The sequence below is a fragment of the Pyrus communis genome, chromosome 5 (genome assembly GCF_041283825.1).
Source record: "Pyrus communis isolate YQ-2024b chromosome 5, ASM4128382v1, whole genome shotgun sequence".
Taxonomy (NCBI): Eukaryota; Viridiplantae; Streptophyta; class Magnoliopsida; order Rosales; family Rosaceae; genus Pyrus; species Pyrus communis.
This window is the reverse complement of record NC_142569.1, coordinates 34,991,248-35,005,000: the sequence shown is the minus strand read 5'-3', so window position 1 is coordinate 35,005,000 and position 13,753 is coordinate 34,991,248.

Sequence of the window (13,753 nt, the reverse complement as noted above, 5' to 3'; positions counted from 1 at the left end):
TGAGTGATCTACATCAACCAGTAGATTATCCAGTACCATTGTATTGTGATAACCAATCAGCAATTCGCTTGGCGGAAAATCCAGTCTTTCATGCAAGAACTAAGCATGTGGAGGTACATTACCACTTTATCAGAGAAAAGGTTCTGCAAGAAGAGATTGAGATGAGACAGGTCAAGACGAATGATCAAGTTGCGGACTTGTTCACAAAAAGTTTGAGTACAGGCAAGCTTGAAATTTTTCGCTGTTTACTCAGCACAGTGCAAAGAATGAGAGCTGACATTGAGGGGGAGTGTTGAGAATCAATGTCAACCCAAAACAATAAGTAATCCACAACCCAATCTAAAGCCCAAGTCCATATCTAGTTTGATGATGTAATTGCTTACAATGCAAAGTTAGGTAAGGTTGTGTGGAAGACAACATAATTAGGTGCAATTAATGTGTTTTGTGTGGTAGTTGGAAATCTTAGTTTAATTAAGTGTGTGGTGTAGCTTTCATTTGGTTTGCTATAAATACCCAAGTCCCCAAGCATTGTATATCATCCAAGGAAAAACAAAGTCTAGAGCTAAATAAGAAAAGCTTTGCTAATTAGTTTGTTTTGTGAGCTTTCTTTAAGAGTGTGCTCTATTTTCTTCTTCTTGGGATCATTAGAGTTATCTTGGATACTCTTCTTATTCAACATATATATGTGTCTGTAAGGACAGGACCAGGAAAACACTCATAACATGAGGTGTTAGAATCCAAGTGAAGTGTTCGCCACCTTCGCGTTATCCTCCAAAAGAATTAGTCATTAATGAGACTCCCTGCAATCACTTATCCATAATTTATCAATAACGTAATGCTATATAGACACATTTGCTGACAAATTCTGTAATACATGAGGGTTCCACATATAATGATATGGCATATCTTTATTAGAGAAATGTGTTGATTTTGCTTCTCTAAATAACGTACGTTATTGTTTACAGATGTGAGACACACACAAACACAACCTTTTGGATGTCAAAGTCTCTGTCTGACCATCAGAGTTTCCTTGCTACTTTGATCCAAGTTTGGTTTTCTTTCCCAAAGTTAAAGTACTTTCATACTTGCAACATTTTTCCTGTCATCCATATTTGGATCCAAACTGTGGTCATTGACAACTTGTTGCTGCTGGCCAATTATTTTTCGAGTCACTCGTCCAATTTTTTTTTTTTTTTTTGGTTAATTTTAAGGATGTTGGGTTACTCTTCATATTGTCATATTAGTTTTGTAGTAAAATCTCAATTTTTTTCAATATTCTTTATAAGAAATTAATAGGTATAATGTATATAGAAGGTGTTTATTATGGTTGCAGATAACAAGGCTCTCCAAGCATCAAGTTTACACCGTCCAATTAATTTAATAAACCAATAAACTAACTAAAAGATGCATTGATTCAGTGAACAAGTAATTACTTAACCTAATCGTCCTTGTCTCAGGTACCAGACAATTGCATTTGCAGTTTTACCCAATCAGTTTCCCAGTAGAGTAGAAATTCGAGAGCCCTTTCTTTCATACGAAATAATTAATATTTAATTACATTAAGGAGGCAAATATTATATTTATATTTATACACCAATGTTCCAAATGGAACTTGTTTCTTCGTTACCAAGTCATCTTGGGATGACTTTTGTCCGTCGCCGTCACGTACACACACACAAACTCTTTGATTATGTAAATCTTTTAGACAAAACCAAAACAATGCAATATCGATTTCCTATGACCTGGCTCTCCTCCCATGAAACTTGGCTTTTATTTTTGCTTTCTTATTTTTAATTATCATCTCTTGAGCTAAAGCACAATCACTTTTTTCTTTTTCTGTTTTTATTTTTATTTTTTGGGTAACTTGGAAAATTCCACCTCCCACTTTCACTCCTTTGTGGTGAAAAGAGGTTTAAAACTTCAAAGAACATTCACTCTTGCACTTGGAGTTTTGAATTTGATTCCTTCAATCTCTAACACTAAAGTCTTTGAAAATGTGCAATAACTCAAAAAAAAAGCACGTAGTAGATAAACTCAAATGCTTTCGTGCATGTGATGATTCATATTTAGAGATTTTGAGTTTGCAATGCTCATCGTTTTACTATTAGATGAAACTTGAAATATGGTGGGCCACAATTCATTTTGCAACGCGAAGTGTTCCCTGAGTTTTGATATTTATGTTTATAATGGGACAAATTACCATCAATTACGTATATGTATAATCAATTAGATTAATACAACAGAAAAAGATTGGTAATTAGTTTCTAAGAATATATAATCATTTCATTGTCAATATAAGTTGGTGATGCCATGACAACAATCATATAAATATCATACATGCTTCGTGCTATATTAACCCATGCCTTCAATGTTTGTTCATCAATCATGAGTAACCACACTTCGAAATTGACATAAAAATTTTGCTATTTTATGGGGTTTCGTTTCACTAGCATTGGATGCGAGGATAAATACTTTTACCACTAGAGCTATAAGTTCACCTTTTACTTATTGTTCGTTTTCAATAATCTGGACAACAGATTGTGGAAAGGGTTTGCCGTCGGCAGGACGGTACCATTGCCATCCATAATAGGAGATTAGAATCAGATCGGAGACCCCCGACATATTGCCCATAGTCAAGAATCGCTTCTTTTCTTAGTTGTTACTCGTTAGTGCAAACCAAAAAGTGCATTGATGAGTCCAAATTATACCATATATTTTACCCTAATCTTACTATTAATTTATTGGTTATTTTGGTAGAATTTTGATACTTTGTTATACATTTTCAATGTAGGACATTCGACTTCCTCTGGAGCAAAAAGTATTCAAACAGATGAATTTTGGAATGATTCCAATTGGAGGATGTCTAGATGTTTGTATCAAAATTTCAGATTTTTCTACCAAGTCGTTTGACCGTAGCAAAGAAATGAAGGCCCAGCATGCTGCTTTCCCAGATTGACGTTTCTTACGTTTTGGGTATGAAAGTCAAGATGACATATTTTGAGGAAGAATCCTGCTGAGGATTTGTAGGGGACGTCTTCAGCTTTCAAAAGAGACATTTTGTCGGAGTTGATTTGGTCATTCAAAAGTGTGATTTTCTGAGAACTCCGAATTCTAGTTCAAATAGGAAACCTTTTATTTTCTATTTTATTTAATTATGTTTCCTAGTTTTATTCTAAGAGCTTTTCAAGGTAGGGTTTTATTTTCTAGTAGTATAAATAAGGCTTGTTAGCCATTAGGGTTCTCTACGCAACATTGGGGGGAACGTACATGGAGAATTTAGTTAGGCTTTGATACTTTGTATTTTGAAGGTGTTTTCTATCCTTTTTCTATTTCAATAAATTCCTTTTGTTTTGTGGTTGCTAGTAGCTAATTTTCATTTGCTAGGGCGATGCCTTGAGCCTTAGCATGAATATGTAGTTTTTATTTAATTGCTTATGATATTACGTATGCATGCTTTGAATTATTAATCACTGTGCTTTAAACTATCTCTATATCTTAATGCTTAGCTACCATTATGATGTTTAGATAAGTAATCAAATGTAATTCGGTCGGAATACCACCGGGGGATTGAGTATTGCTTCTTGTGGTTGATAGTTGTAATTTCACCTAGGATGAATAACACGTCTTAGGGGTTGCATGGTTTTTCAAAGAGTTTTCACAAAGCATAATGAGTCATGCATGTTTATATTTGATCTGAATACCACGAACATATTACATGATTGATATACGTTCTAACTTGAATACCACGAGTAGAATATACATTAGGAAGACCTAACATTCAAAGTTGCATGCGTAATTCATAAGTAATTGGTAAATCTACATAGGATTGTTAAGGGGACGGCAGAACCCTAGGCTTTTTCAATTTGGTTTTCAAAACTATTTCCTTTTGTTTTCTTTACTTTGTCAAGTTATTTATTTGTTTTAATTTAAAATTCGTTTTTAATATTATAGGCCATAAAATCAACTTTTTTCCAATCTTTGTTTTCAAATAATTAGCTAAGAATTATTTTACATAAATTATTCATTCAATCCCCGTGGAAACGACCTTACTTGAGCCGTTTATACTACAACTACCTTGTGCTCTTGCAAGTATTTTGTGTATTTTTATCCCTACTTTTGTAGGTGGTGAAAATACCTATCAAGAAACGCTCCTCCCTCCCTTTATTTGAGAAAGTGATTTCCACGTAGCATAAAATAGAATGAATCAAAACAAAATTAAGAGACAAAAATAAAGAAAGGAATGCACAACCACAAAAGGAGAGATGTTGATTTAGGACCGCATGATAGGATAGGGCTTAATTTAATACTATTAGAACACACAAAATTGATACTTTCTAAACCGAATCCCTTGTACAATAATAGGACTCCACAATTAGAGAGTTAACTTTTGTGTGTCTAAGCCTGTGTTCTAAAAGGACCTCCTTAGAAGCTAAGTAGTTGGCCACCGTCGCGATTAATCTATAGGCATTTAAAAATATAAAATGACGTCACCAACTTGCCTAAGCGCCAATACCACCTATATGCCCACCTAGGTGGACATAAACAAGTTAGGTAGGTCTAAGAAGGTCTAGACGGGGGCTAGGTGATTCTAAGAAGGTCTAAGCAAGGTAGCATTTTATGTTTTCCAATACAGTTATGTATTTTTTTTTCTAAGTACAAGTAAACACTTATTTATATATTATTATAAATTAAATTAAATTAGAAAAACCGTCTAGACCAGTCTAATTCTCTAGTCCCTTTGTGATGTTTTTGAGTTAAACTGGTTGCATTTTACCTTATTTTGTGTTAGTGTGCAGTTACATGTACTTTAGGATCAATTTAAATGCAAAAGAAGTGAAAACATGCCATTTTTGGGGTTAACCCTTATTCAAACGTGGAAATAAGTTTAGTGGCCTGTTTTGAAGCCCAAATAAAGAATCCAAGACGAATCTGGCTTGTTAGAAGACCAGGAACATAATGGGAAAGGAATTGGGATATCTAGCCTGATTTAGAGGTGCCAAATAAGGCAAAAATGTGCAAAATAAAGGCTCAGCTGCTGGGATAACTTTGGAATATCTTGCAGCCCCATTTAGCATATAAATACTAGGGCTTCAGATCACTTTTATACAAGCCCCCATTGGGGTCACCCAGAGCTCTCTCTCTCTCTTCTGCTTCTTTGGCCTTTCTTTCATAAACAAAACCCTATTTTCCTTCACCATCTGCTACCACCGAAGAAACCACGCAGCCGTGTTGTTCTTGGAGAAGTTCAACATCAGAATCGTTTCAAGGGGGTTTCTTCTATGAATTTAATTTCACTCATGTTGTTCTTGATATTTATATATTCTGTAATCATGTTGTGTAATTAAGTTCATAGCTAGGGATTTTGATGTAGCCTTGCAAATCTATTCTATGTTATTAAGTTAAAGTATTCGATTCATCAATCTGTTTTCTTTTTTCATTCACTGATTTTATAGTTCAATTTGTTTGTTTATTTTAATGCTTGATCACCATTAGGGTATCTTACAAATTATTTGATCAAGGTTCTAGTACACATCATGCTTAATCTTGGTAGACATGTGAATGAATGAAGAAACTGCTATGCATACATCCTGAGATGTGATTTCTTTGGTTCTTTGAAGTTTTCTTGTTCTTAATGGATTATTATTTGGTAATCTAAGTTGAACATCACAACTAGGTTGCAGATTAGGAGTACTTGATCACAATTACACATCAAATGGATGATCATAAACGAGTAAAACAAACCCTAGTTGTAGATTTGGGAGTTGAATGTGTATTGACTTAATTTTTATGGAATTGGCTTGTAACGGTGAAATCGGTATCCCTAGTTCTATTTCCATCGTTTATGCATCATTCTATTATTCATATTTACATTCTCTTGCATTTTAAGTTACTTTACTTCTCAAATCAAAATTCAAACTCAATTTGTTAGTTTCATTGTTTAGTTAGGGTTCACATAAAACTAGTAATTTGTAGAGGTCTAATCAGTTCCTATGGTTCGACACCCTTACTTGTGCTGTTATACTATCCTTATATTTGCACTTGAAAGGAACACAAAAATTTTGGCGCCATTGCCGGGGACTGATTTCACTCCCCTATAATTGCTTGCTTTATAAACCCTATTTTTTTTTTTTTTCTTTTCTTAGTTTAGATTTTTAATTTACAATTTATGTTGTTTGATTTCAGGTGGTATAAAGAGATGTACGGTGAACGTCCGTTATGTGCTAAAACTAGTCATCCTCTTCAATTCTGCCCAAAGAGAGATGAGTTTCCTATATTTGTTCGAGAGCACTCACACATCATGTGTTTCTCTAACCAAGAGCCACTGCAACCATTGTCAAACACATATAGCCCTGGAGGAACTCTGATCATGGCTCTTGGAACAACATAGATGCTCCAAATTAAGCATTTGCACCTCCATTACAGCAGGAATCTTTTGACACTACTTTGGAGGACACTTTGAAGCTACTTGCTCGAAGCACTTTCCAATTTCAACAATCAACAAGTAGCATGATTCAAGAACACTCCACTGCACTTTCCAAGTTGGAAATTCAATTGGGGCAGATTGTCCAAGCGTTAAATGAACATCAATCTAGTGGTGATGATCAAGAGGAGAAGGAACAACCAAAGGAAGCTTGATGTGCATATTTTCATAGTGAGGTTCCTGAGCTTTATGAAGATGAAGAACCTTACATTTCTCCCAAGCCACATATTCCACCAATTCCTTTTCCAGGGAGATTTGTCAAACAACAACATGATGGGCCACCCATATATGTGCTTGGTGAAACTTTGCCGAACATAGTGTTTGAAGCTCTTCCTCTATCTTCTAATTCAATTGATTGTTTTTCAAAATCTGTATCAGATTCTCCATGTTGTTTTACATCTTTTCATGTGCCATATTTGGAGTCTTTAGAAGATGATTTGCTACCATTTCAAGAGGGAAAAGAATTGAAGTTCGATAACGAGACCTTTCTGTCATCTCAAACAAAGGAAGAGGATATGGTCTTGCATTTTATTCACAAGGAGAGTCAAAAACGCCATCACAATCAAGTCCTTGTAGAAATTCCCATATTCAAAGTCCCTAGAAAGAAACCATTTTTTCTGACCAAGGTTCGAAGGTACCTTGACTTCCTGCCACCCTAGGTGCATCCATCATACCCATTGCATCTTGCCTAGACGTTAAATAAAGTGCTTGCTAGGAGGCAACCTAGCTGGGTTTGTGTTCTTTCCTTTTATTTGTGTCTTTTAGTTTTATTTTATCTCCATTCCACACACTCTGCCTATTTGCACTGCATGCATTCCATTCATTTTCAAACATCAAGGACAATGTTTAGTTTAAGTTTGGGGGTGTGGGATTGAAAATTTTCATTTGTTTTTAGTTTTGGTTAAGTTTGCTTGTACTTACTAATGTGAATGTATATGAGGGCTATGATACAAACAAAACTATAGTGTTGTCAAGAAAAAGTTTTGTATCTTATTTTCTTTTACAAAGTTGTTACTCTTGGAATTATTATGGTTAAAGTACCATGCGCAAATTCTGGAAGAAGAATAGTGGAGACTACTCTAATGAGCTATTTTGAGCCTATTTGCTCCTTTGAGAGGGTTCAAAGTGTTTCTATTCCTATCTTTTTCTTTTAGACTCACTTCAAATGATCTCATTATTTCTCTTTGATTGAATGCTAAGAATAATCCTATGTTGCAAATACCATGTGTTTATTATCACCTATGAATGAACTCATTGGGATTATGTTAGGCTATGCATGGTTTAGCCACTGAAGGGCCTAATTGCCATCCCTTTGTGTGCTCCATTCACCCGTGTTGTAGCCAAACACTTTTAGCCTAGTTCTTTCATCACCCACACCAAACTCTGCCCATCTTAACCCATTACAGTCATACCTTATAGTTTGGGGAATACTAAAGTGATGAAGACACATATAGATAACAAAGTCATTTTGGTATGTCCCAAGCTCTAGTATTTCCTATCCTTTCTTTCATAGCCGATAGCCTAAGCCTTACATTACAACCTTGTGAATCTTTGGGGATGTATTCATAGGTGCTGGTAAGTGCGTGTGCTATCTGATTCATTTCATGAGATCTGTTCAAAAATCATGATTTTATTTCATATTTCTTATGTGAGAATTTTTTAATCTCTTTTACGTAATTTCACTCACATGTATTTGTGGACAGACTACACCTTATGATCTAAGTGAAAATTTGAGTGATATTTGTGAGGACTAGAGTTGAGGTGAATTCTATCTTTGGCATTTGAGTATGGTGTCTTTGTGTAATTAAGTTCATAGCTGGGGATTTCGATGTAGCCTTGCAAAACTATTCTATGTTATTAAGTTAAAGTATTCGAGTCATCAATCTGTTTTCTTGTTTCATTCACTGATTTTATAGTTCAACTTGTTTGTTTATCTTAATGTTTGATCATCGTTAGGGTATCTTATATATTATTTGATCAAGGTTCTAGTACACATCATGCTTAATCTTGGGAGACATGTGAATGAATGAAGAAACTGCTATGCATACATCTTGCGATGTGATTTCTTTGGTTCTTTGAAGTTTTCTTGTCTTAATGGATTCTTATTTGGTAATCTAAGTTGAACATCACAACTAGGTTGCAAATTAGGAGTACTCGATCACAACCACACATCAGATGGATGATCATAAATGAGTAAAACGAACCCTAGTTGCAGATTGGGGAGTTGAATGTGCTTTGACTTAATTTTTATGGAATTGGCTTGTAATGGTGAAATCGGTATCGCTAGTTCCATTTGATAGAAGCATATTCATGCGACTTAAATGGCTTGTTCTCGTGCATTTACGTTATGTTTCTCTCGTTATTTTAGTCCTTTATGCTTCTTTTGTGTGTTTTCAGGTTCTAAGGGCCTAGGGAGCAAGAAAGTGCATTTTGAGGCCATTTGGAGCATTTTTGGGCATGGATTGGATAGCTTATCCATGGAGCCAAGAGGATGGACGAATTTGAAGGCCTTGTATGCACTTGAAGACACAAAACAATGGCCCTAGCCCAATCACATAACACATTATGCCATACAAACCAACCTATTTTAGGCCCATTCTATGTACTTAAACCCTAGCCCTTTAAACTAGTTCATTTATCACTTATCAAACCATTCACTTATCACTCACCACATATCATTCACTTATCACTTAACATATCATTCACTCACATTTCCACCATTCATTCTTTATTCCTTTCCAAACATCTCACATGCATTTCCACCTTCCTACTTCATCATTTCACCACATTCTCCCTCTTTAACTCACATGCATTCATCATAATTCACAACACAAAACAACTTCATTGCCGTGGGTTCCCATTTCCTATATGCCATTTTCAGATTTCCACCCACTAACCTAGTCATCAACACATGCACTTCCACCTTTCATCCACAATGATTCATGATTCATTCACTTTGCATCCTTTAATTCAAACACATACTTTCCCATTGTATAATACATCCACATGCATCTTTAACCAACAAACATTACAACCACATGCACAACCTCTCATTGCCGTGGCTTTCACATGCAAAAGCCATGCATTCACATGAATTTTCAGCAAGGAAACATCATTGCCGTGGCTTTCACATGCAAAAGCCATGCATTCACATGCATTTTTCAGCAAGAAAGCATTCTTGCCGTGGCTTTCACATGCAATTCCATGTTCACATGCTTCCCTTGTTGTTTTTCATCATTAACCATCCACATGCATGCTTAAACAAATACTAATTCACACCTCCATTCCTCCTATAAAAACCCTTGCATTCTCATTCATAAACACCTCAATTCATTCTCATTCACTCCCCATTACATATCTCTCCATTTCTCACACCACAACACAAACACACACCATCTTTACATCCTGAAATTCCAAGCCTTGCCGTGGGTTTCTTTCCATTTTCTATCTTTCCTCATCCATTTCCATAATTCCCCAATCCATTCAACACACCAACAACATCCCTTAGACCTTGTGCCATAATAACGAAGAAGAAGAGTGCCTAAACGTTCATACAATTCAAGTTTGAGTTGTTGGAATGTTTAGGTGTTTCTTTGATTTCAAAGTTTAAATTCAATTTTCTTTGTTTTGTAGTGGAAGAGAAGAGTGCCTAAACGTTCATACAATTCACGTTTGAGTTGTTGGAATGTTTAGGGGTTTCTTTGATTTCAAAGTTATGAGGAACTAAACCCCCTTTAGCTAGGGGGTGATTCGAAACTATGTTTATATTTGCAATATGAATTGATTACTTTTGGTTGGTATTTCATAAGTTGTGGATTCAATTCGTTTAACTGTTTGATTGATAAATTATTTATGTATGTTCATTAAGATTGCAAGCTTAATTTTCATGCATGAATATGACGCTAGAATATAAGTGAGTTTCACCTAATCGTTATGAACTTATATTCACAAGTAGTGGAGGTTGCTTATAAACAATCGCGTTAAACGAATTCTTGGCATAAGTTTTATGCGTATTCCATAGTAACGAATGCCTCGTCAATGTTTATGATTTCCGTTGGACTTAATGATCTTTGTTGAATGTCTCTATCATGCGTATTCCATAGTTAGGGACTTTGATTAAGAATAATTTGGTTGTAATGCGTATTCCATTCAATCCAATGAATCTAGGGAAATCTGAAAGTTAATTTAAGCGAACCTAATTAACTTGGAGCATTGAGTTTCATAATTTATCGAAAGACCAACCGAAAATCAATCTTGTATTGCAAGTGTAACATGTGTGGAGAAGAACCCCTTGGCTATTCCATCATCCATATTTTCATCACATTCATATTTACGTTTATTCGTTTTACAATTTGCTTAGTTTATTAACTTGTTTTGTTATTTCAATTTTCGTCAAATCAAACTTCCCCCCCCCCCCCCTTATTTTGTTAAGTCTTAATCATTTGATTTGTCTTATTTTATGTTTTTAAAGTATTTGGAGTCTTTTGAACTTGTTTTGAGTCTTTTAAGTTTGTCTTAGTGTTTTAAAAGTTAGTTTTATTTATTTAAGTCAAGTGTTTAGCATCCCTAGTTAATCCCCGGTTAGAACGATCCCTACTTACATCATTACTACAATTGTCACAAATAGGGTTTAATTTGTATGCGTATAATGCTCGTATCAAATTTTGGCAAAATTGCTAATCCCTTGTCTTGAGTCTTGTTTAAATTGTTTAGTTTCTATTTTGTTTTAATTTTTTTGGCACCGTGTGTATGTGTTTTGTTTTTGTGCCGTGTGTGGCAACTTGTTTTCTTACTTGTGCCAAGTCTATTAAGTTGGTTATTTATCTTGTTTACTTTTGTGTGTAGGTGCTAGTTTATGACCCGTAGCTCACAACCTGTTCGTGAGCATATCTCCGACTTTGACGGTGATTTCGAGAGAACTTTGAGAAGGAACAAGAAATTGCAAGAGTCTAATCCTCCTAGTCCCGAACCTGAAGTAGAAGAGGAAGCCCCAGATTGGGTTAAAGAAGAAATACCAACCATGGCCATGGACAATCGAACCATCAAAGAGCTTTCTGCCTCGGGTTTGGCCAATGCAGCCCCTCTTTACATTCAATACCCCGAGGCTGCCCAAGGCAAGACTGATGAATTCGAGTTGAAGTCAAGCTTGTTGCACCACATTCCGAAATACCATGGGCTTTCCATGGAAGATCCCAACAAGCATCTCAAGGAGTTCGAGGTTGTTTGTTCGAGCATGACACCCATAAATGTTGATGGGAACATTCTGATGATAAAGGCTTTTCCATTCTCTCTTGTGGAAAAGGCTAAGGATTGGCTTTATGAATTAGCACCCGGGACCGTTACTTCTTGGGAGAGCATGAAGAAAGCGTTCTTAGAGAAGTTCTTCCCTACTTCAAAAGTCATTCTCTTAAGGAAGAAAATTAGCGGAATCCAACAAAGTCAAGGAGAATCTTTTCCGGCATACTACGAGCGTTTTAAAGCCCTTGTTGCATCATGTCCTCAACATCAAATGAAGGAGGAGCTTCTCCTTCAATACTTCTATGAGGGCCTCCTTCCCATTGAAAGGCAAATGCTCGATGCTTCGGCGGGAGGTGCATTGGTGGACAAAACACCTATGGCAGCCAAGACCCTAATTGCAAACCGTGCTCTAAATGCACAACAATATGAAGGTGTTGGGCAGAGAGACGCCCCACGGCCACATCATGTAAATGAGGTAAGTTCTATTTCCGAATTACAATCCCAAATGGCTAACCTTCAATCTATGTTGTCGCAGTTTGTGGAGGGCCCCAAAGCGCAAGGAGCTACAATCTGTGGTGTATGCTCCATTCAAGGGCATCCATCCGAGACATGCCCTCAATTAATTGAGAACGGAGGGTGGGAATCTGCCAATGCCATGGGCTATGGGAATCAAAACCAACCAAGGAACGATCCATATTCTAACACATATAATCCAGGTTGGAGAGATCACCCAAATTTCAGATGGAGAGATGCACAACAACCTGCCCAACAAAGTGGATTCCGACAACCTCCGGGTTTCTTTCCAAGGCCAATGGCACCACAACCACCTCCTCAAGCACAATCATCCCAAACCAACTCAGGTACGTCAATGAATGATGATAAAACATATCAATTATTAACCACAATGGCGCAGGGAATGCAGAACCAAGCAAAGGAGGTGAATGAACTAAAGAAACAAATGGGACAAATGGCCGAATTTTTGGGACAATTTCGTGAGAATGGTAAGTTACTAAGCACTACGGAGGTCAATCCAAAGGGTGGCTTCGAATCTGCAAAAGCTATCACCCTAAGAAGTGGAAAAGAAGCGGGAAGCAAAGCACATGAATCTGCCCAAAACAAGGAAGATGAGCAATCCGACCCCACGGCGAGTGTAGCACCACCCAAGCCGCAACCATCTAAACCTTCCCATCCGTCCATCTCAGGTAATGTTGTCCCAAATGTTGTGATTTCGAACACTAATCTGCCCAATGTTCCTTTCCCTCGCAGATTTGCACAATCAAAGAAGGAAGAAGCCGAGAAGGACATTCTAGAGACCTTTCGGAAAGTTCAAGTCAATATTCCGCTCCTAGATGCCATAAAGCAAGTGCCCAAATACGCTAAGTTCTTGAAGGAATTATGCACTACAAGGAAGAGGGCGTCACATAAAGAGGTAGTAAGGGTAAGTGAGAACGTTTCCGCTGTTTTACAAAGAAAGTTACCACCAAAGTGCAAAGATCCAGGTAGCTTTACAATCCCTTGTATTATTGGTCAAACTAAGTTCGAACATGCTATGTTAGACTTAGGAGCTTCAATTAACGTCATGCCATACTCTATTTATGCTTCAATGAACCTTGGTGAATTGAAAAATGATGGTGTGATTATTCAGTTGGCCGATAGATCTAATGCCTATCCAAAGGGCGTATTGGAAGATGTCTTAGTGCAGGTGAATGATTTGATCTTCCCGGCGGATTTCTATGTCCTTGAAATGGAGGAAACCACACATGCTCCATCCTTGCCGATTCTTCTTGGGAGGCCATTCATGAAGACGGCCCGAACTAAGATAGACGTGTTTAAAGGCACTTTAACAATGGAATTCGATGGGGAAGTGATTGATTTTAATATTTCTGAAACTATGAGATATCCCGTTGATGACCATTCTTGTTTTTCCATTGATGTTATCGATTCTTTGGCGCAGGTATACCTTGAAGAATTGAACGAGGACGCCCTGGAAACAACCATCACTAAGGCCATAGAGCGCAAAAATGAAGGATTTTG